Source organism: Balaenoptera physalus, assembly GCF_965194825.1.
Source record: "Balaenoptera physalus genome assembly, chromosome: 15".
Taxonomy (NCBI): Eukaryota; Metazoa; Chordata; class Mammalia; order Artiodactyla; family Balaenopteridae; genus Balaenoptera; species Balaenoptera physalus.
This window is the reverse complement of record NC_138894.1, coordinates 19,947,109-19,972,936: the sequence shown is the minus strand read 5'-3', so window position 1 is coordinate 19,972,936 and position 25,828 is coordinate 19,947,109. Positions and strand designations below refer to the sequence as shown.

At 32.7% G+C, this 25,828-nt stretch overlaps 1 long non-coding RNA gene across 1 annotated transcript in view; it reads left to right on the top strand.

Moving 5' to 3' along the window:
• LOC309643304 overlaps positions 1-25,828 on the top strand; it is a 45,386-nt gene that overhangs the window by 5,790 nt on the left and 13,768 nt on the right. Inside the window, exon 2 of the long non-coding RNA XR_014253672.1 lies at positions 1-25,828. This exon is cut by the window's left edge and continues 3,215 nt beyond it. This is a non-coding gene — a long non-coding RNA (uncharacterized lncRNA).

Here is a 25,828-nt window from a genome sequence, read left to right as displayed (position 1 = left end):
CTTGATATGGCAGCTGTCACTACTAATTGCCAAATAGTTTCCCCCTCCACCTCCCAGATATATGGTGAGATTCCCTTCTCTTTTGTCTTTGTAGTCAGCTGGACCACGTACCTCATTTTGGACACTGAGCTGTAAGCAGACCTGGCATGTTATACTTCTGGGCTACAGTATGGTACTACTAGTACAAAATCCTTCAAAGTTCTTTTCCTCTGGCATGGAGACTGGCCATATCTTCAAAAATGTTCTCTGTATCTGCCTGATTTTTGAATGATGATGTTGAGTTGGATTTGGGCATACGATGTGAGTGAAGAATAAATTCATTTTTTGTTTTATGCTCTTTAGATAATGGGGTGGTGTTTTACTGTAGCAAGCTTATCCTCTCTTGCCTGATGGTCTGGATTTAATTTCTCACTTTGTCCCCCACGTTGGACTTCAGAACTTCAAGCTGCACCCCATAATTATATATAACATCCAAGAGGTATTGTTCACCTATGTTATCCCAGGACTCTGTATGAGCAGAACAGCAAATATATTTTCCTCTTCTCGAGGGAGATTGTGGGGCTTAATCAATTACAAAGAAAGTGGAATCAAACTTAAATTTTTAGATTTCAGAGAGTGATCATTTTCACTTAACATCTTCCAATTAACATTTTCAGCATCCTAAAACAATTGATTTATTTGGATTCAATTCAATTCTTGTTTTTCCTTTCAAAATTCATAGCAGCTCTTTTGTTTCCTGGCTGAGTTACCTGTCTTTCACCCTTTTAATCTAACCTGAAGGACCCTGAAGATCTCTGTCTTATTTCAGTAAGCAATCTAAAAGCCGTATCTAATTTATTGGATAGGTCAGGGTGTTCTTAAATGAATAAACAATATGTATAATAATTTTTTCACAAAATAGATTTGTGGAAATTCTTTATTAATAATTTAGACAAAAATAGTGGCATTTCACATCAATTCAAGATTTTTTTGCAATTAATTTTCAATAATTTCTTTTTAGGTTTTGGGATGCTGAAGTTTACACATTGACTGATTTTTTTCCTTCAAGTCCTAGATATGCATATATTGTAGCATGTCTAAATGAACGAAGGACTTGAAACAGTATTCTTGGTGATCAGGCTTAAAATGTGCTAAAAACAACAGGAAGTGTTGGGTGGCCTTTGACTCAGATCTTCACTGATCCAATTTATTGCCGCAATTCTGTACTCTCATCAACTTGATTCAGACTGTCACAACCTTAACAATGTTTAGTTAAGTAAATGTGACACTTAAATCTTATAAAAAGGCAACTTGATTTCAGATTTTCACAAAGTGGAGATTGTGTCTGATTACTCTATGTAAAATTCAGCGTCCCAAGTTGAATTCAGTGGAAGAATTCAAACCTCAACCCTCTTGCCCACCACACCCCAAACCCCTTCACATTCACTCCAAGGAAGAATATATAATGCTAGTTTTATCACAAGAAAGCATTTTTGTGAAAAAGAGAACCTATATTTTATCAAACAATATAACTGTGAATGTCAGTAATATAAGGAGATTGGGAGAAGTTTCAGATGATTATTCAAAATGATGATTCAATCAAATAGAGTGATACTAATGGTCTTTGTATTTTTCAGGTCTAAATTTCAAAGCTACAAAAATTATAGCACATGGTCCCTTTTTGTTCTTTCAGATAATGGAAATGGCATCTTTTATGCTTCCTCTGAACACCCTGCCATCTTTGCACTTTTCTCCCTCTTCAAGCAGGGCCATTGCTCTAGTATCAAAAGGCCAGGGACAGCGGTTTCCCAAATTGCAGAGTTCTCAGTTAGGAAATGATTACATTTACTTCTTTTCTGGATCCCACTCCAGTCTTACTGAATTCCTTGAAGAATGTGAGACAAAAAATGCATTTTTCTGTACAGCTCTACAGTATTGGTGCTACCAATCCATGGCACACGTATGGTCATTGGTTGAGGCACTGCCTTTAAGTTTTGACTGTTACCCTTTAGAAAAATCCACTTGTATAAAGCCTCCTGCATAGGATTACTCTGCCAAGTGATACCTTTATTAAAACACGTGGTTTAAGAAATAATGCTTAAAAAATAATCAGTCTCTCCATATTTTCCATCACAACTTATTATACAACACACTCAGTCTCTGAACATTGATATTCTTTCTTTACCTTCTATTCTCCAAAAATTTCCAAAAAATAATATGTTCTTAGTATTCTACCTGGTAAAAAAATAAGCAGAGAATATGAGTGAATGAGTTCATCCAGATCTTCACTAACATATGTGACTTCTGTCTAAAAATCTGATGTTTAATAGCTGTGTCAGTTCTCCTAAACTCCATCTTATATTACTGATATTCACAATAATATTACCTGATGATATAGAGAATCTGTTCTTCATAAAAATGCTTTCTTATGACAAGACAGCACACTTTCCTAATATCATGTGAGGTTCCAGGACCATCTGACAGTTTTGGTTTTTTGTTTTTTTTTTTCTAATCAATTACCCTGTTTTTGGAGCAAAAGCCATGTGATAAAATTTAGGCTAATAGAAATTGCTAATGTGTTAGAAGTGGTCATAGTAATGCTAACCTGCAAATTTATCAGTTTCATTTTACAAACACATGTTAGTTGATTAATCGTCTTCTGCAGTGTTTTGAAATCAGTCCCACTGGTGTTAAGGAAAGCAGAAGTGAGGGTCAGCTTTACATCTGGGCAGGATCTGATACCTAGAGATTAAAGTCCCTCAGGCCTGACAGAAGCAAGTGACAGCTCTCTGTGCCCAGCTGCACTGCCATATCTGTGAATGACTCACCTTCATTTTTCCTCAGTCTTTTCTCATGCAATGCAAAGACATGACATTGTGTGTGTGTGTGTGTGTGTGTCTGTGTGTGAGATAAGATTGCCTTCAAATGCTAGGTAGCTGCTGGCTCACTTTGGAGAATACTGAAAAGGAATTTATACATCAGCACAGATTTCACAGATGAGTCTCTCTCTACTTTCTCTTTCCCTTTCCAATTTATGTTGCTAGATAATTTATTGAGAAAAGGCCTCAAAGTAAGGTTTTTATAGCACATAGTTGGAAGCTTGCCACTAATCTCCTCTGGCATGATAAGCCTATGCCAGTCTCATTGGTTTTCCATCTTCTCTCTCTCTATTTTCCCCTTCACTAAATTGATCCTTACCAAATAAAAGAACAAAAACACATTGATGAATCAAAAATGGGTTTAGTTTTAATAATTTACTATGTAATTTTATGGCAAGCCTTTTAATGATGCTTAATTTTCTTAATGCTCTTAATCCTCTGTAAGAAAAATGTTGATAATGCAGCACATTATAATATTTGAGGGAGGAATGTGTTCCTGAAAGTAATTGCTTAATTACTTTAGAGGATTGTGTAATGCTGACTTGATGTGCCTCTCCATCTGTTTTCTTTAATTTATTGAATTGATGCCATTTGACAAAAGAGCAAATGGAAGTCACATGAGACGGGGAGGAGAATAGGTCATCATCTTCAAGGCTTTTGGGAACAAAGGCTGGTTCAGAAACTTAAGTCTTCCAGCTGACTTGTAAAATCCTGAACTTCAGTGCTGAACCCCTGTGTTTAAATTCTGCCTCCTGTTATTCATAATTAAGTGAACTCAGGTAACCTTACTTTTCTCAACTACAAAATGGGAATTCTCTCCATCCTCCAAGAAATTTAGACTTGCATTGCTGGATTATTTTAAATATACTAAATTTTGGTAATATAGCCCTGCTTTACTTTTATTTTATTTTTGGCTGCATTGGGTTTTCGTTTCTGCGTGAGGGCTTTCTCTAGTTGTGGCGAGTGGGGGCTACTCTTGGTTGTGGTGCACAGGCTTCTCATTATGGTGGCTTCTCTTGTTGCTGAGCACAGGCTCTAGGTGCGTGGCCTTCAGTAGTTGTGGTGCTCAGGCTCAGTAGTTGTGGCACACGGGCTTAGTTGCTCTGCGGCATGTGGGATCTTCCCGGACCAGGGATGGAACCCACGTCGCCTGCATTGGCAGGCAGATTCTTAACCACTGCACCACTAGGGAAGCCCTAACCCTGCTTTGAAAGTTAATAATCCAATATCTCCTAAATAACTATAAAATGATTCCTAATCTTACACTCAAATAAATAAATAAAATAGAATAAATCCATGTAGTAGTTCAGAGGTTTTATGAAAAACTTATAATGTTGCTTGCAAAATTTCAAGTGTATAAGAATAAAGAAATTTGATATTGAAAAAAGCCAGTAGTGTGCTGGTAAATGACTAACAACTGACTTTCCAAAAATAAGAATAAATAAAATTTAAAAGATTGAGAGGGGAAGAAATACAGAGAGAGAAAGACAGAGGGAGAGAGAGTATAGAGGAAGAGGAGTAAGGGGAAGAGGGAGTTGGAGGGAGGGAGAAAATAGCAAAAAAAACGAATTTTATTGTTGCCTATTTCCACAGCATTAATACTCCCACTGCTACCTATTTCAAGTAGCTAACACCAGTTGGTTCAGAAAATTCCTAAAAATGTAAGAATTAACATCTACAAGTCAGCATAAGTCATCTGTAACATACAGTGGAAGAATCAATAACTTTGATCAGATCCTCAAACAATATCTATGACTAAAGAAATGTTAAGAACCACTGGCTTTCAAAATAAAATCAAACAACCATCACTTCACATATAAGTTTCTCTAAAACATACCTCTACCTTAAAAGCTTTGTTGTTGTTTTGTTTTTGTTTTTTGCCATCCTCTTTTTCTCTTCTAAAACCATATATGTTTACTTTATAAATTTTCACAATTATATCTTTACCTTATTCCAATTACTATGAATAGCTTTCCGTCTCTATTTCTGTCATGTAACTAGTCTTCAAGTCTCATTTTAATTTTCATCTCCCTTTACCGGGAATGCTTCATTCTCTTTCCCTAATTTAAGTAAAAATATTTGTCATTACTTCATTATTTCTTATTCTATTTTATAAATTATTTTTCACGTCACTATTTCTGTCATATTTCTTCAAGGAGAACTTCAGTGCTTTCAAGTCATGCCATTTAGTTCAATAACTAATTTACATATACAATCATTTATTTACCAACTCTTTGCAAACCATAAAGACTTAGATGTTTTCTGTGTGAAGATTTCTTTTTGTGGCAACCAATTGTTTCTTTTTTTCATTATTTTCATCAAAATTTTATGAAAATCCTATTCCTCTTATTAGAATTAATATTTATATGGTAGTAATTAGAATTCATCTTTCTATGTCTTTGTATTCAGCTGTGTCCTATTTGATCACTGTTTGACACTATGTAGAAAGCTCGATATTTTACCTTATGGCAAAATATATTTTTTCATACATGCTCAATGCAACTTATGATCTTCTTAAGATAAGATGTCTTCTTAAAGAGACATTTGTATTCTGACTCTAAAGTATAAATAAAAGATGGGAGGTTTGTTTTCATTTTATGAACTTTAAAGTATGAGGAATTAATATTTCACTGTGTATACCATACCTTTTACAATGACATTTATGTTAAATTGATATAAAGCATATTTGAACAATGACAGTTGTAAGAAGTTTTGAGAATAAATGTATAGTTTGAATAACAGGAACATTTTTCAATGCCAATAATATCATGCTAAGGAAGCAATAGGGGAATAATGCAAGTCTTCTTTGATTTTTGAAAACATTTAGTTTTATTTTTGTCTTAAGTCCTAGATTTTCTAAAGAGTTACACATTAAAAAATCATGAATAATTGGTTAAAATATATAATATAAATGGAAATACCATTTATGATACAAGCAATATACATTAAGTGTCTAGGAATAATGTTAACATGAAGAATGAATGACCTATATTACATAAGTTATAAAATCTGAGAGAAAAAAGAATATGTGAACAAATGGGATGATATAGCAGATTTCTTGAGAAAATGCCTAAATGTTGCAATGTTGTCTATTCTCTAATTAATCTAAAATTCTTAAAGAATTATTCTAATAATCTTATAAAAATTTATTTCATACACAAAAAATAAATGGCTAAGTATATTAAAGAATTATATCTAAGAATTGAATGCTAAGGAAAGCTAGACTTACCTGATGTTTACCTATGTTTAATATAAACCAAGGATAGTTACAGCAGTTGAAAATTAGGAAGAGTTGACAATTGCAAAAACGTTTTCATATTTAGCTCTTCAAAAGACACTACTGAAAAGATCAAATAATATAAAAACAAGGGAAAATCCTGTGTGTAATGTAGAGGAGAGTGACACCCATATGCCACATACAAAGAATTAAACTTTGCAATGTATGTGAAAAGGCATTGTGGATTTTTCTCAAAAACTTTCAGACAAAACACCACTGAGTTCTAAAAAAAGGAAAAGAAGATGAGTACATCTTATTTAAACATGAACATCACTTCCTCAACTTCTAGGGGAAAAGGCTGGGACCTAAATGGATCATGAAACAGAAAAGAAAAATTATTGAAAGTATCCATTCTCAAGGGACAACTAGGCTGAGAGATCCAAAGATTAAACTAAGCCAAATTAGGTCAAAATCTTAATGGTGAGAGTGTTTTCCATAATTCAACATTTTCCTAATATGTTGAGTTTCTCACTGGTTGGAACTAGAGAAGCATCACCAAAAAGCCTGGCAAAGCCACATCTTATATGTGACATGGAGATTAAGGCAAAATAGTATAGATGATTCACTTTGTTATAAAGCAGAAACTAACATACCACTGCAGAGCAATTATACTCCAATAAAGATGTTAAAAAAAAAAAAGACAAAATAGAAACAAAGTAAACATTTGCCCAGCTTCTTCATAATTAGAGAATAAACCATGTTATTATTTGGGCCTAATTTCAGCATGTTGGTGATAATGCTCAAATGCTGCTTAGAGTAAAATTCATAGCTTTAAAATTATTTTGTAATAAGAAAAACATGTATAATACATTATATATACACTTAACTCAAGAAATTATAAAAATAATAAGAAAAAAGCTTAGTGAAACATGAATAAGGATGTAATAATGATCAGTGATAAAAACTGAAACAAAACCTGTCAAACTGATAAATATAGCCAAGGTCAATGGATATTATAAGAAAAACGTATTGTTATTCAAGAAATACTAAATATATAAAACAAGTATATTTAGAATTATGTAGGGTAATTAACTATAATCAAATTTGGCAAATAACGTAAAATTTTATAATAGATTTTACATAGAAATGAGTCAAAATTGTAGTAGGTTGATGCTTTTGTACGGAAGTAACATCTAATGAAGGACAATACATACATTCTAGTTTGATTAAATGAAGAGCATATTTAAAATATACCACATAAAAGGAAAGGGAACTTTATTTTAAAATTCCATTTTAAAGTTGCAGAGAATAAGACTATAATATAAGCATAAATCTAGATAAATATTTCAATGGAATAAGATAGAAAGTCTGGTAAAAGACCCACACAGATACGGCCAATTGATTTTTAACTAAGTTACCAAGGCAATTTATGGAGAGGATTGTGTTTGTAACAAGTGGTGCTAGACCAATTAGATATTCATATGCAGAAATATGAATTTAGATCTATACCTTTCACTGCATACAAAACTTAAATAAAAATAAATCATATACCTAAACATAAAACCTAAAACTATTAGAATTCTAGAAGAAAGAATAAAATTTTTGATCCTGAGTTAAGCAAATATTTTAAAATATGACACCAAAAGCCTGTCCACAAAATTTTTTAAAAAGCTGGACTTCATCAAAATGTAAAACTCTTCTTCAAAAGATGATGTGAGGAGAACAGAGACAAGCCACAGAGTGGAATAAAATATTTAAAAATCATGTATCTGAAAAAAAACTTCATCTGAATGTATTAATAACTCTAAAAACTTGGTAATAAGAAAGCAAACAAATCACTTTTATTTATTTATTTTTATAAATTTATTTATTTATTTTTATTTTTGGCTGTGTTGGGTCTTTGTTGCTGTGCGCAGGCTTTCTCTAGTTGCAGTGAGTGGGGCTACTCTCTTTGTGGTGTGAAGGCTTCTCATTGTCATGGCTTCTCTTGTTGTGGAACATGGGCTCTAGGTGCACAGGTTTCAGTAGTTGTGGCACATGGGTTCAGTAGTTGTGGCGCATGGGCTTAGTTGCTCCGTGGCATGTGGGATCTTCCTGGGCCAGAGATTGAACCTGTGTCCCCTGCATTGGCAGGCAGATTCTTAACCATTGTGCCACCAGGTAATCCCATAAACAACTCACTTTTATGATGGCACAATTACTTGAATATGTACTTTATCAAAGACTATATAGAGATGACAAATAAACACTTGACAAATAAACATCATGAATTATTTGAAAATTCTAAATTAACACACCCATGAGTTATCACTACACACACATTAGAAAGTCTTAAATTAAAATTGTGACAGAATGAAGTATTAATAAGGTTGCAGAGCACCTGGAACTTTGTCACTGCAAGTTGGGCAGACATAGCCACTTGAAAACAGTTCGGCAATTTCTTAAAAATTAAACATTATATATATATACATTCTAGTTTGATTAAATGGTATATATATCAAGAATACATGAACTACATTATATAAGAAAGTGCTATAATGAGAGAAAAGAATGAAAAGACAATAATATCTGATGTAAGAGGAAATAAATGGAATGAAAAAATTTTTCAAAAAAACTCTAACAGCAAAATCAAAATACTTATTAGAGAACATGATTTATGTATAGACTATGTAAGTTCTAGAGACTATCATTTAGGCGCAGTACAAACAGGAAAGGTAAAAGTTTGGAAGATTAAAATCATGTGCAGTTAAGTAATAGATATTTGGGCAAAAGTGATGGAACTACAATGTAGAAATATTGGTAGTTACTGAAGAAAATTATGAAACATGCTTAATAAAAGCAGCTATTACAATAGAAAAATTTAAAAAATTCCCTGCTTCCCTCATCGCTTCTCTGTACCATGTAGTCAAACAATTACCCCTTTTCCATCTTGACTCAATAACTCCATATTCTGAGATTTGAAATCTTCTGCAGTGAAAGAGCCAAATCCATCTTATTTCAGGAAATCACCTTACCAGACAAACCTATCCATATCCTCAGAGGTTTCAATGAGTTATAGTACCTCACTCAAAATAAAACAAACAAAAAACTGATACCTACAGATCTACAGTTTTGTTGGAAAGTGTAGCAATGTCTTAGTAATAGTAAAAGTAATCAGATAAAAAATAAGGCAACTATTGAATTCCAGACAAATATAAATGGAAAATACTAAAAAAGAAAATGTAAACAGTTTATTCATCTATTAATATTATTTACATAGTAATTATTGTATAAACATTAAATATTTAGTTAACATGTTTGTGAAAAAATACATTAAAAGAGAAATTGCATATATGGCTTGGAGGGGTGGTATCAGAAAGATAAATATCTAGCTGCCATAAAAAAATTCAAAGGATAATGTCTAAAAAGGGGAAAAAAATCAAGAAATAGTAGTATAAACAATCTGTTTTGATATATGGGCTAATTACCAATAAAAAGTTACGTTAAAAGTTTGAAAATTGTTTCTTCTAAAAGAAATCGAGACCGAGTGAAAACAGTTTATAATTACAAAACTCCTACAACTATTTAACATTTGTAAAAAATGATGTGGATTTCCTAATTAATAGATGTAAGATTAAATTGAAAATAATGATATAATTAACAGCAAAATTTAATGTTTGTGAATATTCATGTCTGAGCAACACTGAATCCTACATGCAGAAAAATTAAAGCAGAAAAATAAATATATTTATACAGGTAACCCACTGCTCTTAAATTTCATGGATAAAGCAGCCCAAACAAAATAAGAATGTAATTAATCTCCATAATAATGTTGTGTTGCATTGATAATACATATGCATGTATATGTGAGTGTTTCTAAGTGTATAAAATATATTAAATATGTAACAGAAAATAACAAACCTGACTCTATATTGAATCTATTCCTTTAGCTCCAAGCTTTGTGCTCTATTGCCTGTGCTTAGTTATGCTGACTCTGCACTTTTTTTAAAGAATGTTGCCTATAACCTGAAATAAACATAATAGCCCTAGGAGGCTCTGCCTTCTAGGCTTGACCTTCAGAAGTATAACACGTTTCTGTTCATATAGAGATAAAAATTTGCAGAAAAGAAAATAGCAATTGTCTTGTTGGATGTTTATAGGAACATTATGACCAGACCTATGTGGACAGCTGAAAGAACAAAGGGTTATCACATCCCCTCTGGGGGTCTGGCCAGCACGAAGAAATTTGCAACACCCAGACACAGCCCTTCCATTTTTAGTATAAAAGAAGCCTGAATTCTAACTCAGGTAAGATGGTTCTTTGGGAAACTCGTCCATCATCTTGATCTGCTGGCTTTTTGAATAAAGACACTATTCCTTGCCCCAACACCTCATATCTCTATTGGCCTGGCCTGCAGTGAGTGGTACGAACTTGGACACCTTAACAAATATACTATATTTGTTTTCTATAGCTCATCGAAAATTAAAGTCTCTCATAAACTCCAAATAAATATTGATGATATTATACAGCAGAATTTGTAGCACCTATATTTTCTGACTGCAGTGAAATGGAAATTTCAACGTATTACATCAACTAGATAAGACAAATAGCAATCTCTTTGCTAGTTTTCTGATTAAAAAAAGAACACATATACAGATTTAGGTTATATATAAGAATGGATATATTTTGTTCTTAACTTATATTGATTACTTGAGTGAAAAATTCTAGGCTTACAATTACTGTAGTTCAGCAGTTTGGCAATATTATCACATTATATTGTCTCTGTACATGCAGATGAAGAATCTGCCATAAAGCATGATCTTTTTGGTTGTCTCTGACTTGGCTTAGTTAGGTAATTTCTTTTCTCTGTGTTTACTTTTTATGATCCTCACCCCACACTCCTTTATTTTCATTTTTATTCTACATTTTTAGTATGATTTGTCAGTATGAATTTATTTTCATTATTATTGATACTACTCAAACTTGACTATGTTATTTTTAACCTGATGCATCACATGTTTCTTAAATTCTGGAAAGTTTTTAAACTTTCTATGTTTTACTATTATCTCTCTCCAGTGATTTTCCATTTGAGATTCTTTAATTAAGTCAATATCACGTGGAATTTTAATATTCCTATTCCACCTTCCATATTTCTTGGACTTTTTTCCTTTTTAAAATTTATTTTAAATTTTACGTATGTTATCTCTATGTGTAAGATTACTCTGATTTATTTCCTAAAATAGATCTTTTAGTTTACTATTATTAACCCCCAGGGAGTTTTCATTTCCAAGACTATATTTCTTTTTCCTCTAAATTCTCTTTTGTTGTTTGTATATGACTACTATTTTTCAAGATTCCATTTTATTCCGTTTATTTAATTCATTTTTTACACCTCAAATAATTTAAAATGTACTTTCAGACTGTGCTATATTGCTCAAGTTTTTGTTGATCTTAATTCTATCGTGTATGTCTATTGGATCTCCTTCATGACAGTTCATTTGTGCATTGTTTGAATGTGCGTAAGTTTTTACTATGAGTTTATCCTCATTGACTACTGTTCTCCTGTGCCCAGTCCCTGGGAACCCCCACTTCTACCCAATCCTGTGATTAAGTTGTGTGTATCACATTCTGTAAACACTGTTCTGAGTGTTTCCACTGTTGCTTCTGCAGGTTCTCTAGGAATTCCACAAGTAAAGAATCCATGTTTACATTTGTATCCAGGCAAGTAGAGACCTGTATCCCAGACGTAGCACATTTTCAAATTTCTTAGAAATGTGTGATGGTCTTTGCATTTTGACTACAAATGGTAGGTAGGAACAAAGGCCAACCTACTTTGCTTGTTTGAGTTTCTGGGCATGTCTTTCTGTTCCTCTATTCCCCTCCCATTGAGGGGAGCAATCCCAACATTTTGTCTCTGCCTCGTGTAGGCCCAAGGCAATGCCAGCCTTCCTCTGAGACATTAAAAGAACAGCCACTACTTAGTAAGGGCTCTATATAATTGTCCTATAAATTTGGTCTCATGAAGCATTATCTCTGAACACAGTGCTTTGGATTTCAGTTCCCTCTTTGATTTCAGTACTTAAAAATAGCCATGCATTTCCTTTTTAGCTCAACAATTAGATTTCCTGTTTATGTTTATGTAAATGGGCAAAACACCGTGTTTCATTCATAGAGTAAAATACTTTGCATCAGTTAAATGTATTTAAGTCTACATGTATCAATAAAAACAAAATAATAACATTACAGAAATGTAATATTTAACTGAGAAAGAATAGATACAGTATGATTACATTAAAAAGAAAGACACACAACAGTGTGATTTACAGATGTATGAACATATAGGCAATTGTAAAACCTATTCAATAAGTGTAGGTATTACCTTCAGAGTAGACACAGTGAGAGATGAGAAGCTCTTTTGTGGGCATGGCAGTGGACTTAGCTCTTTTTGTAACATATGTTTAAAATAAAACAGTAAAAACAAATACAACCAAAAATATCTATCAAATCTGGTACATGATACTCCAGAGCATATTATGCTATTAAATTTAATTTTATCTGGTGTAAAAATATTACACATGTTTCTTTGTTATTTTACTGTATTTCTTCTTTGGTTCTGATTCCAATATATAAAATATAATGATAGACAAGAATTGAGAGTGGGATGGGTAGAGAAAATGCAGTTTAGTATTTTTTTTATTGCATATAGTGGAAATTTTATAACAAAATGGGATTGTTTTATAAATGTGTGTTACATAAATAGCCTTTGTAAAAATAACAAAAAAGAAAATATATTCTGAAGTGCCAAAAAATCCTCTTCCAAAATTTTGGACCATAGAACATAAGCATGTTTTTCATTTAAAAATAATTAATTTTAGGCATAAAAAAAATAATGACATGCTTTATATAGATTTATTTGAATAAATGGTTTGATTACAAAACTGACCCCTATAGATTTAGTACATTTGAACAGGTCAATTACCATTGGGACAGTATAGAAAGATGTTTACCCTTGTTATCAATCATTTTTACATTTTTAAATTAATTTTTATTGGAGTATAGTTGCTTTAGATGTTGTGTTAGTTTCTGCTGTACAGCAAAGTGAATCAGCCATATGTACACATATATCCCCTCTTTTTAAAATTTTCTTCCCATATAGGTCACCACAGAGCACCAAGTAGAGTTCCCTGTGCTAAACAGTAGGTTATCATTAGTTATCTATTATATACATAGTAGTGTATGTATGTCAAACTTAATCTCCCAATTCATCCCACCATCCCCCCTTTCCCCCTTGATATCCATATCTTTTTTGTTTTTGTTTTGTTTTGTTTTTTAATTTTTATTGGAGTATAGTTGCTTTACAATGTTCTGTTAGTTTCTAGTGTACAGCAAAGTGAATCAGTTATACGTATACATACATCCCCTCTTTTTTGGATTTCCTTCCCATTTAGGTCACCACAGAGCATTGAGTAGAGTTCCCTATGCTATACAGTAGTTTCTCATTAGTTATCTATTTTATACATAGTATCAATAGTCTATATATGTCAATCCCAATCTACCAATTCATCCCAGCCCCCCTTCCCTCTTGGTATCCATACGTTTGTTCTCTACATCTGTGTCTCTATTTCTGCTTTGCAAATAAGATCATCTATACCATTTTTCTAGATTCCACATATATACATTAATAAACGGTATTTGTTTTTCTCTTTCTGACTTACTTCACTCTGTATGACAGTCTCTACTTCCATCCATATCTCTGCAAATGACATTATATCTTTCTTTTTATGGCTGAGTAATATTCCACTATATATATGTACCATATCTTCTTTATCCATTCCTTTGTTGATGGACATTTAGATTGCTTCCATGTCCTCACTACTGTAAATAGTGCTGCAATGAACATTGGGGTCAATGGATCTATTTGAATTATGGTTTTCTCTGGGTATATGCCCATTAGTGGGATTGCTGGGTCATATGGTAGTTCTATTTTTAGTTTACTAAGGAACCTCCATATTGTTCTCCATAGTGGCTGTATCAATTTACGTTCCCACCAACAGTTCAAGAGGGTTCCCTTTTCTCCACACCCTCCCCAGCATTTATTGTTTGTAGATTCTTTGACGATGACCATTCTAACCAGTGTGAGGTGATACCTCATTGTAGTTTTGATTTACATTTCTCTAATTATTAGTCATGTTGAACATCTTTTCATGTGCCTCTTAGCCATCGTATGTCTTTTTTAGAGAAATGTCTATTTAGGTCTTCAGCTATTTTTTGATTAGGCTGTTTGTTTTTTTTTATATTGAGCTGCATAAACTGTTTATACATTTTGGAGATTAATCCTTTGTCAGTTGCTTCATTTGCAAATATTTTCTCCCATTCCAAGGGTTGCCTTTTTGTCTCATTTATGGTTTCCTTTGCTGTGAAAAATCTTTTAAGTTTAATTAGATCCCTTTTGTTTATATTTGTTTTTATTTTCATTATTCTAGTAGGTGAGTCAAGAAAGATCTTGCTGTGATTTATGTCAGAGTGTTCTGCCTATGTTTTCCTCTAAGAATTTTGAAGTGTCTGGCCTTACATTTAGGTCTTTAATCCATTTTGAGTTTATTTTTCTGTAGGGTGTTTAGTAGTGTTCTAATTTCATTCTTTTACATGTAGCTGTCCAGTTTTCTCAGCACCATTTATTGAAAAGATGGTCTTTTCTCCATTGTATATTCTTGCCTTGTTTGTCACAGATTAGGTGACCAAACGTGCATGGGTTTATCTCTGGGCTTTATATCCTGTTCCATATATCTACATTCCTGTTTTTTTGCCAGTACCATACTGTCTTGATTACTGTAGCTTTGTAGTATAGTCTGAAGTCAGGGCACCTGATTCCTCCAGCTCTGTTTATCTTTCTCAAGATTGCTTTGGCTATTTGGGGTCTTTTGTACTTCCATACAAATTGTAAAAATTTTTGTTCTAATTCTGTGAAAAATGACATTGGTAATTTGATAGGGATTGCACTGAATCTGTAGATTGCTTTGCGTAGTATAGTCATTTTCACAATATTTATTCTTCCAATCCAAGAACATGGTATATCTCTCCAACTGTTTGTGTCATCTTTGACTTCTTTCATTAGTTTCTTATAGTTTTCTCTGTATAGGTATTTTGCCTCCTCAGGTAGGTTTATTCCCAAGTGTTTTATTCTTTTTCACAATGGTAAATGAGATTGTTTCCTTAATTTCCCTTTTTGATGTTTCGTTGTTAGTGTATAAGAATGCAAGAGATTTCTCTGTATTAATTTTGTATCCTGCAACTTTACTGAATTCATTGATGAGCTCTAGTAGCTTTCTGGTGGCATATTTAGGATTTTCTATGTATAGTATCATGTCATCTGCAAATAGTGGCAACTTTACTTCTTCTTTTCTAATTTCATTTATTTCTTTTTCTCCTCTGATTGCTGTGGCTAAGACTTCCATAACTATGTTGAATAATAGTCGTGAGAGTGGACATCCTTGTCTTGTTCCAGATCTTAGAGGAAATGCTTTCACTCTTTCACAATTGAGAATGATGTTTGCTGTGGGTTTGTCATATACAGCCTTTATTATGTTGAGGTAGGTTCCCCTATGCCCACTATCTGGAGAGTTTTTGTCATAAATGGGTTTTGAATTTTGTCAAAAGCTTTTTCTGCATCTATTGAGATGATCATATGGTTTTTATTCTTCAAATTGTTAATGTGATGTATTGTAATGTTTGATTTGCCTATATTAAAGAATCCTTGCATTCCTGGGATAAATCCCTCTTCATCATGGTGTATGGTCCTTTTAATGTGTTGTTGGATTCAGTTTTCTAGTATTTTATTGAGGATTTTTGCGTTTATGTTCATCAGTGATATTGGCCTGTAATTTTCTATTTTTGTGATATCTTTGTCTGGTCTTGGTATCATGATGGAGGCCTTCATCATGTAGAATGAGCTTGGGAGTGTTCCTCTCTTTGAAATTTTTTTGGAAGAGTTTGAGAAGGATAAGTGTTAGCTCTTCTCTAAATTCTAAATAGAATTTGCCTGTGAAGCCAACTGGTCCTGGACTTCTATTTGTTGGAAGATTTTTAGTCACAGTTTCAATTTTGTTACTTGGGATTGGTCTATTCATATTTTCTATTTCTTCCTAGTCCACATTTTTACATTTTTGATCATTTTCATCTAATTGCAAATAAATCATATTAGTTTATTTTCAAATCCAATTCAATCTACTCAATGAGGATATATTCTTTTTTTTTTCTCTTTCCAGCATACAATAATTTCATGAGTGCCTATGATTTATTACTCATTTCTTCTTTATAGAGTGCTCTCTCTGATCTCTGTTGTCTCTCATATCTATTTCAGCTTTTAATTTCTTGCTTGAATTTATTATGAGGTGTTGATAGAGTTTGCAATAATGTTCCTTTTTCTGCCTGTTTAAGGATGATTTTCAGGAGAAGAATGGGATTTATTTTTCTCTGCTGTCTTAATTCCAGAAGGCAACTAAGTTGTTTATATTTTTCCAAAACTTTAAGTGTGGTAAAAAGATTCCAAGTTCACTTTATGATTTTACTATAATTCCTATATTTGTGTCTGAAGAAAACAGAATGAATAGATAAACAAATCCTGAGGAAACAACAAAGAATATTTTAAAATATTATCTTAGGTATATGAAAGTTGTCCTTTATCATTTTAAATGATAAAATCAGAGAAAATTAGGAAAAGATAAATAATTTATAATTGTTTTCATCAAATTTATTATGTATTTTGGAAGTAAGAAATAAAAGAAGAGATAAAATTAGAATCACATTCATTCCATAAGCTGACATACATCTCAGATGGTTTTTAAATAATAAATCAAAAAATAGCTTTAAAAATATAAATGAATACTAGGTCTCCAAAAGGAATTACCTCTAAATCTAAAAGCAACAGAACAAAATTTATAATCAGAAAAGTTACATCTTTGTTTAAAATGACACCAAAATATAAAAATGTTGATCATATATGGAATTTGTGCAAATCTATGCAAAAAACATTGGTAATCTAATAGATATACAGAGAAAAAAATTAAGAAGTATTTAACAAGACTTTATTATGTGTAATAAAGAAACTTTAAATATTAATCTGGTAAATATTCAAACAATAATTGTAGGTGATAAGAAGCATGCAGTTATTGATGGATTACCATATTGCAAGTCATATAGTTTTATGGAATTGCTCTATGTCATGTATATTACTATCTGCCATTTTATAAATGACGTAACAGTCTGGCAGTGAGATATTTAGCTTGAAGCAGAGGAATTAATAAGCGATGAAGTCAGGATGGTACAAAAATATATTTGACCCAGTAACTGAAGCATCACAAGGCATCACTATTTTTTTCCCTTATATAAGTAATATTTAATTAACATGGGCTGCTAGTAATATAGTGTACAAATTTAGAAAAGCAATTAACAATATTAAAAAAAAATTTAATGTCCATGCCATTAGAGCCTGTCTTTGGTTCTGGAAATGTTATTTCTCTGAAAATATTTTAAGGATATGATTATAAAGACAAGAATTAGTTGACAAACTTATGCTTGTTGAATTTTAATCAATCAATAGAGGAAATGTAATCATACATTATGTGATCTTTTGTGTTTGGCTTCTTTCACTTACCATCATTTTTAAAGATTCATCCATGTTTTAGCATGTATCAATATTTCATTCCTTTTTATGACCAAATAAAATCCCATTGTGTGGATATTAAAAAAAAAAAAATAGAGGAAATGCCAATATATATTCTTGTTATGATAGTAGTTATTTCAACATCATAATTGTAATTAAACAAACAGAAGCTTAATAACATATATATCTCCTGTATTCATAGGAGATACCCAAGAAAACTAAATACTCTGAAAGGGCTCAAGCCACCACCTTAAATAACATCTCCACCTAACGACAAAAGATGTTGTAAGGGGAGGCCATTTAAGGAAGGTTGCCAAGAAAAGTAAAGTAACAAAGACAGATTGCTATACACATTTAAGTTGTTGTCTTCTGCATTGATAAGAGTTTCTAGATTCATCTGTCTTTTTCTGATATAGAGAGGGAGACTCCTTTACAAGTACAGATTTCCCTTATAAACGTAAATGGGTCTTATAAAGTGGTAACTTGGTTTTCAGAGCTTCTCTTATGTTTGCAGTTTCTCAATAATAACTAGCTCAGTATAATCCTTATGCCAATGAGACATACTTTGGGGTAGCAAAATTCTGTTCCCCTTTAGTCCTGCCTCTGAAACTTCAAATAAGAACTTTCAAGTACAGAAGCTTAGTTGATAGATTGCTCCTTCATACTGAACCAGTCTTAGTCTTGAAAATTGGCCAATTCAGTTAAACAATTGTGTCTCATTCAGGAGGAAGTGATGCAGCCGTGATCCCAAATCTAGGCCTGTATTATTCCAGAAATCGGGTATTTAATAAGGCATTTCTGTGAAAACGAGAAAAACAAAGGTTAGTAATTGAAGCAGGACATAAACCCAGTTTGAGTTCTGAGGGAAGCCATCTGAGAAGATTTCTAGATGTCAGAGTCAAAGAATGTTTTGCAGATTGAATGTTTTTGATGATGTAATTAAGTGTCCAGGTAAAGTTTCTGAGTGACCCACACACAATATTACAAAGATTATCTAAAAAAGGAGCTGTTCTGACAATTTCTCTGAAGTTCATATCCAGTTGTTCATGCATTTAGTTTGCAGGGCTTCAGGGAAAAAGGCAGCATAAGTTAGTGATTCCAAGTCAAAAGGGTGGGAAAAAATTGAAACATTAGTTTGGAGAGTTTTAGCTAGGTAATTGAGGAAATCAGAAGAATTCAGGATGCAGTCCAGCTAACAGGTGAATAACAAAACCGCAAATACAATTAACAGAACTAGAATCTAAATTCCACAAGTGTGTCTTATAGTTTCCACTGGAAAATATTTGGTCTCTCTAAAATAACCCTTATTTCTTTTAAAGATAGCAAAATTGACTACTTTTTTCTTTTTTTTTTTGCAAAATAAGTCTAGTTTCAATAAACTTGGCCTGATTATTTATATAAGTAGAGCAAAAGTAATGATTGACCTATAAAGGTTCTCTTAAATCTGCTTTGCTTGAACTTTTCATAAGGAATCTGATTGGATTTTAAAAAACCTCTCAGTCCCAGGCAAACAAGCCAAGGACTTGTCTTCTGTCTTAGTCTGTAATTCCTGTTTATTTCGGTTAATTACTCTCTTCTCAAGGTCCCCCAAATATCCTGAGGTTCCTGTACCTGCCAGGAAGTGATCTTCCTTACTCACCTAGTTAGACTGTCAGAAACTCTATAAAAAAGATAAGGCTGTATCTCCAAGGGGCTTTATTGACTTCATAAAGTAAACCTAAATTCTTTAAAGCTGTTGGACATATCTGATTCTATGCACATTCTCAAATCTGACATTCCAGTCAAAGCTTTGATAATTAATATTTCTAATTGTTTCCTATTATAAGGAGAACAGATTCTTACTAACTTAAAGAAATCAATTTCATGAAAATAAGACTACTCACTAACAATTTGTGAATTCTGGAGGGATCAGGTAGGGAGAAAAAGTAATTGTTTCAATTCTACTTACAAAGATATAATTTTAAAAATTGCTATAAATCATAGTTAGCTTTAGAGAAAAGAAAAAAGAAAAACGTTTTCTTAAATCTAGAAAACAAAACATTAAAGAACCAGTAATGTTTCAAACAAAGTCATAACAATTATCAGTTCATTCAGTCTCAGTTATTAATTATTGCTCTGCTTGAATCCAGTTTTTCCATTAGTTCTATATATTCTTACCTAGTTACTTTTGTGATCTTAAAGTTATCAGAAACCTGTGCTTGCCAGAGTCCGTTCTATGAATCTCCTTGAAGATGAAGAACTTTTGCAGAAATACTTTTTCAAAAGAATCAGAGTAAAACAATAACACTCTATAAATGACAAAAGACTTAAAATGTCCATAGTTAAAGATTTAATGAAAGTTCATTATAATGTAGTTGACAAGAAAATTATTATTTCTGTGACATACAACATTTTAATAGGCAGAATTATGACCAATAACATTATACCAGGATGTATCAGAATTTTATGAATTGTGTACAATTTATGGAACATATATTAAAAACATATACCCACACAAATGTGTCTAAGAAGGTTTAGCATCACTTATATGGCAATGCTTCCCACATAATTTAACATATCAAATAAGCCTAATTAGTTTAATATCTCTCCTTTGATAGGGAGAGACAACAAATTTTTTGATACGTTCCAGGGACCCTCTGGAAAAATCCCAAAGTTACTTCTAGATCAAAAACACTTTATTTAGAATTCGATTTGGGGAAGTTTGTCAAAAATATCAAAAGTTTTGGACACTTGACTAAGTAAAGATCACTGATCATTATGAAACAATGCTCAGTTATCTATTTAACCAAAGTGACAATAAAAAAAATTTAAAGGAAAATACAGAAGCCTACATAGTTGTGAGCAAAACTTGGCTCTATAAATATTAGAAGATTCAGTTTTCTTAAATAATCAAAGACCTGATTAAGATAATATGAAGCACATTGAAACTATGTTGATAAAATGCAAAGTGTTTGCTTTCTAGGCAGATTGCTTAAAAGGTAAAGACAAACATTTAACAATTTCTTATCAGTATCAGACCAACAGTCCAAGAAAACTTTGTTCTTTTAAGTGATGAAAGAAAATTAAATTCCAGTTTTACATAAGGACACTATTGATATTAAAGCTTATTTTAAAACTCTTACAATAAATTCATTTACTTTTAGTCCATTTGACCACCCGAGGTAAGATTTCCTCTCTCTCTTCCGAATATTCTATACCATTTTGTCCTTTTCTCTACTCTTTCCCATTCTGAAAAAAAAAAATGTTGTGACAAAATTACTTTCATTTCCCTTAAAAAAATGCACCTCCATACCTCATATTGATACATTTTTTCAGTCTAAAACACATCTTACTTTCATTGCATATGGAGTTATTTCCCTTATTATTTTAGTAATGTTAATTACACATATTAATTAGAATTCTTAACCCTTAGAAGCATTAATTTGTAGTGAAAACTAAGAAGCAAGCAATTATTAACTTTCTGTTATACCAGCATTCTTTAGATTGGAAAATTTATGAAAACATTTCATAGTTTCTAGAAGCACATGCTTCATCATATACAATTTTGCAATGTGGCACAGGTATGTTTACTAACAGATCAAACTATCTTTAGTTCTCTGCAACAAGGAAGTGTTAACTGAACAAAACCACACAGCATGAGAGTTGTGAGTTAAGTTTTATTTGGGGTAAAATGCGGACTATAGCCTGGGAAAGAGCCTCTCAGATAGCTCTGAGGAACTGCTCCAAAGAGGTCAGCATACATGTGATTTTAGTGAAGTGGGTACATGCAGTCAAGCACACATTTTGACAGAAGGTTGCTGCAAGTCACCAGGAGCAGATGTCTTTGTTAATAATTTTAGTGCTTTTCTAGATATTAGAAGATACAAAAAATTGGGCTCATAAAATCTCCTGAAAATATCTAACCATCTGAAGACTTGTTCTGCCAGTTTTTCCCAGAGCAGAGTGCCTCATTCCTGACCTCCACCATGAACTTCTTTTAGGGTGTTTTGAAGGTCAGCGACCACAGTAGCTACTGACTTCATCCTTGTAGAAGCAAATGGAAAGTGACAATTTTTGGTTGTCAAAAGCCCAAAACAGGCCAAACTATTTTCAATAATCAATGCTTCAGTATTTTATCTTATTTGAAAATAATATCAATATTCAGTAAATTTCCATCATTTAACTAAACTCAGCAAAGCTCTAAGGTTTCAAGATACCAAAGAGATCCATTAAACTATTTAAGTACACATAACATAAAATATAGTTATTGCTGAGAAGTCTACCTAAAAACTCTTACCCCACTTACACCTGTCTAAATCACATGTTCCCAACAATTTTGTTTATATTACCAAGCAAAATTTCATGAGACATTAGACAAAGCCAAGCATCAGAAATCATCTCAAGGTATTTTTTTTTTTTTTTTTTTTTTTTGCTGACAAATTTTGTAACAAAGACAACATAAATTTGACTAGTAAACTCAGGTAGAATAAAAATTACGTGTCTGCATTATATTTAATGTTGATAACTCTGAAGAGTTGCTTATTTTAATTAAACCAACACACTTCAACTAGGTTTTATTTACTGAAGATTATCACAGATCACATGAACTTGAAAAGCATTTGGGATAGTCTATATATCTGAGAATTTTAGAATACCCAGTCTTTATGAGTGAATCTTCTTCATTCCAACAAAAAAAAGCTTTTTTACAAATTAGTTTAGGCAATACCATCTGCAGGTAGAAAAGTATCACACATATATAACATACATATATAGACACATGTAAACCTACAGACCAACACAAACAGAGATGTTATAACAATTGTTACCAAATTTTAACCATGAGTCAGGTTCAGTCATGCAAATCCCACTAGTTTAAAAGAGAGGAGTTCGACCCAAACTGAGTTTTGGCAGTAGGAATAAATTAAATTTACCAGCTCAGATGGCTAAAGTTTTTTACTAATACTTGTAGAGAGGACATGTAAGATTTTTTATTAGCTTAATTTACAAATAGTTCCTTTTATCTCCTTCTGATGAGAAATTCTCCCTAAAGTTTGCATTTGAAAGAATGGCTCTTAGGTCCTAGAGAAGACAGGGTAGAAGATTTACATCTCAAAGGTACAGAGAAAGTATACAAATTTTCTCCTAGAAGTTTTGGGGCATATATGCCTGTTATCAGAGATGTATGGCAATTATTATTTTTAAATTTCCCTCTTTTTCTTAAGTGCAGGATAATTCTGTTTCCAGTGCCCCATTATATACAAGCATTTGAGACAAATTAGGAGGGGTTTGGGGCTTGGTAAAAATGATAGTTGGGTTTTGAATTGCTTCTGGAGCCATATTTCTGGTTTTGCATAGCTTTGCAAGACAAAGTTCCTTCTAATACCTCAAAGAATTAGGTTGTATCCTGAATATCAGAGACTGACCTACCTATCCAACTAAACTTTGCTTCTTTATAGTAAGGCAGGTTTCCAACTATGATGGAAATCAGAAGATCTCTACATCCTAGTGCTTTAGTGTGACTTTAAAAAGTTTATCAAAACCTTTAAGGAAGGCTTTTTTTTTTTTTCTGAACACACAATTCAACCTTGGATCAATTTACACTCTGGAGGAAAACCTCTACTATTGCTTTTATTAGCCCCTGAACATTGACCTCCAGGTGATGCTTTTCCTGATTATTTGTGTGAGAGCCTGAATGAAATTCCAGTCATCCATTTCCTCTGTGAGGGCTTCTTTTCCCTGGTGCGGGGTTGGGGGGGGTGGGCGGGGGAGAGGCATATGGGTTGCCTGGTATCCACTATAATGTGGATGGGAAGAACATCACTGTGAGTGTGGTTGTGAATGTCCATTGATCTAACTCTTCGCTAATTTTGGTGTGATCTTCTTAAAGTGGAGACAAAAGGTCTTTGTAATTTCATCTTACTAAAGGAATCCTTAAGGTTAGCTGCCAAACTCCTTTGTGTCCTCCTTTCTATTTGATCTTTCTTTAGGTACCAATAAGGCAATTGTTTAGAATGAGACCTCACTAATTTTTTTTCAAATATAGAACTTTATCTAATTCAAAGAATCCATCATCTTGGTATTGACAAGTGTAGAATCTTATATTAAATCCAATGGTAACTCAAACCAATAAGCCTTTTTATGGGTTAACCATGTATGCAAAGGCATCCCAAAAGAAATTCAGTCTTCACAAGATCCAGAAAATCCACCCCCAAAGTTATCCTAAGAAAGCAAAGAACACTGTTGTCACAGGTGGTAAGCACCGTGTAGTGTGCTAGTTTCCCATGAGAACAGGAAACACCTCTAGTTACAGACCCACTAATCTGTGACACTGGACAGGAGCTACTGGAATGGGACTTTTTAAGCATTAATGAGACAACAAGGGCCCCTTATGGATTGGGACGCTTATAATAAACTCCCCTGAGAGCTGGCACTGTTGGACAAAGAGAAATCTGTTTCTTGAATCCACAGCCTATTGGGCTGTCTGCCCAGTGTGTGCTGGTACATGCATACTCTACCTGGAGGATACCAGAGATAATATTCTCACTGGTCACAAAGCCAAGCTCCCAACACATAAAACAAGAAAAAAGGAAAACCTCATCACACATATGATTCTCTTCCTTATGATAAATGACACAGAAGACAGAGACAAAAGGAAACAATTACCATCTTTAGGAGGAAGAGGATCAATTGAAAACAAGAGTACTCAAAACAAAGTTTTAACAAAGTTACTATACCTAAGAAAAAAGTTCACACAAATATTTTTTTCCTGCTAATCTATATTTGGAAATGAAGGAGCAAGAAATTTTTACCTACCTCTCTTGACCAGGCACTACAGAGTGAGATCTGGGAGAGCTAACTGTGCACAATTCTTAGCCTTCACTAGCTTCTGCCAGCTTTTTAGGATTGTGTCTGTAGGCTCTAAAATGAGCATGGTGTCTCAGAAAGTCCCAAACTGGTTTCCAAACTGGAGGGAGGGGGCCAATAATTTTCCCTCTACCCCTCTAGGTTCTTGGCTGAGACATCCCTGTAATAAAAAGACAAGTTAAGAGGAGAAAAACAAATAAAATTTTAATAACATGTATCCCTACTTTATACATGAGAGATACCTAGAAACAGAGAGTATCTCCTCATATCATGATCTTTTTTTAAAAAGGAGAATGAGAAAAAGTCACTTAAGTTAAAAAACTAGATTTCTAATTTCTTTCTAGACAATATAACTATAACATTTTAAAATTAAATATAGATATTTTAATTACTTACTTATGAATATGTTTGTGAATTTATTGTGCTAAGTTGGAATGATCTTCTTAAATAAATCATTCTAACATACACCTAAAATTTATGGTGTTATAGCTCTACACTAAAAAAATTAGAAGTCAATTTTTTCTTTATAATTTGAAGCATAAAAATAATTTATAGTTTAATACATCACATACATTTGTATTTATTACTTAGCTTTGGTAGTTTGATTTTAACATATTGTCAATATTTGCTTCAAATTTTTTAAGAAAAAAAATGACTACTCTTGTCTACTTTTGGAAATACATCTCATCATCTGTGTGTGTGTGTGTGTGTGTGTGTGTGGTCATAGAATTTATAAGAGGCACTAATTATGTCAGCCTTTGCTATGGAAGTAGACATTGTCTCTATTTTCCAAAGCTATGAGCACACCTGCTCTTTGCTCCACAGGGAAACACTATCTTTGTCTTTCAAGGCCTATAAGAAAACCTGCCATTGTCTACCTTCCAAGGCTACTTGATATAGAGATATTGTTAACAGACAGTCAAGAACAAAGGGCAGTTAATATGTGCAGGAACATGAGACATCTATGAGAAATTATTTTCCAATATGCCTTGGCTGAAGTCAGCAGAAAAGGAATTTACTTAAATGATGTTGGGTAGTCCACAGAATCACATCCAAAACTTCTACTAGGGATGAGTCCTGATCATTCTTGCATCTTTGCATCAATGCCTTCCAAAGGCAGGTGCATCTAGATGGTGCATCCTAAGTCCTGGTACAACGTTTTTGCTGCAAGAGAAATAATTATCCAAAATTTTTGAGTCTATAGACAAAGGATGACTTTACCACCAACTAATATTAGTTTAGAAAGGAAATTTCTCAAATATAGAAAG